This window comes from Montipora foliosa, chromosome 1 (genome assembly GCF_036669935.1).
Source record: "Montipora foliosa isolate CH-2021 chromosome 1, ASM3666993v2, whole genome shotgun sequence".
In the NCBI taxonomy this organism is placed as follows: Eukaryota; Metazoa; Cnidaria; class Anthozoa; order Scleractinia; family Acroporidae; genus Montipora; species Montipora foliosa.
This window is the reverse complement of record NC_090869.1, coordinates 14,554,619-14,555,854: the sequence shown is the minus strand read 5'-3', so window position 1 is coordinate 14,555,854 and position 1,236 is coordinate 14,554,619. Positions and strand designations below refer to the sequence as shown.

General features: G+C 45.1%; 1 non-coding gene across 1 annotated transcript; it reads left to right on the top strand.

Moving 5' to 3' along the window:
• Positions 1-722: 722 nt before the first annotated feature.
• Positions 723-861, top strand: LOC137982402 (U4 spliceosomal RNA). The gene has a single exon (XR_011118681.1). It is a non-coding gene; the product is annotated as a U4 spliceosomal RNA (small nuclear RNA).
• The last annotated feature ends 375 nt before the right edge of the window (positions 862-1,236 follow it).

The window sequence follows — 1,236 nt, the reverse complement described above, 5'->3', positions numbered from 1 at the left end:
AAACGTTGAAACTGGTCTCGAAAATGTTGTTACTAGATTCCCGCAAAACAAGTTGATGCTTGTTCCATGGCCTTGGCCGGTTTCTGCAGGCTTACGCAGGGAGCATAACAAGTCCGAGCGAGACCAGTTTCACGAAGTGGTGTTACACGATGAAACTCTTGTTTTTATCACCACTACGATCATTACGAGCGTTTCAGAAGTAAAAAGCGGTGCTACTTTTCGCAAACCTGTCTCGCGATAGAAGTTCAAAAGAATTTTACGAAACCGAACATGTTACACGGTTCAATGGCTGCTGAAAGTTGTTTCGCAGACAGGACTTACATGGGGCCGGTTATGTGTCAATGAGCACGGTGGTTATGCGACGTAATCTTCCTTGTAGGCTCGATTTCCGCCGTTCTCTCGAGTTCGGGTAACCTGATTTTGGGAGTGAGCACTAGCTCATTTCCCGAAACAGCGGCTGGTAATCGAGCCTAGATCTAGTGAAGTCTTGTGTTCTCGATCCAGAACAAATATGACGTAACGCGCACGCGTCGGTCGCTCGATCCTTTTCGTTTATTTTTGAGGTTTTACACCGATTTTAATCGCAAGCACTGTCGAGTTTTGAAATACAAATAAGCCTGCAACAGGATTTGTTACGTCCTTTTTTTTGGAATATGTAAATGCATTCCACATTGATTGCGTGATAGCATAATTTATATAGTCCGTCTTATTCCCTTACAATCAGCTTTGCGCAGTGGCATTACTGTAGCCAGTGAGGTTCATCCGAGGCGCGGTTATTGCTGATTGAAAACTTTTCCCAATACCCCGCAAGACGACTTGAAATACAGTCGGCTTTGCAATTTTTGACGGTCCACGCGTGGACCCTACTTCCGCAACAAAAAAAAGATTAAACACAAAAAGAAGGTGATGTGAGTCCTTGGTTATATCGCAGGATTTGCACGCGGCCCTGCCGCTCCGAATCCCGCTCTGGATTTCTCTTTGAAGGACCAAAATTTAACTTCTCCATGGCTTCCCTGGTCAGAGTATTTCTCTGTCCTTGTGTGGGCCCGTTTCCATTAGTAGCGCTAACGCTCACATGGTTCATATGGGGTACAAAACTAGCACTTCACATTACACTCTAATCAGTTAAGTCAATTGAAATATAAGTGCTACACGGCCAACGGCCAACGTTTGTAAAAACGTAATTCAGTCGGTAGAGCAGCGGTGATCTAACCCGAAGGTCGTGGGTTCAATTCC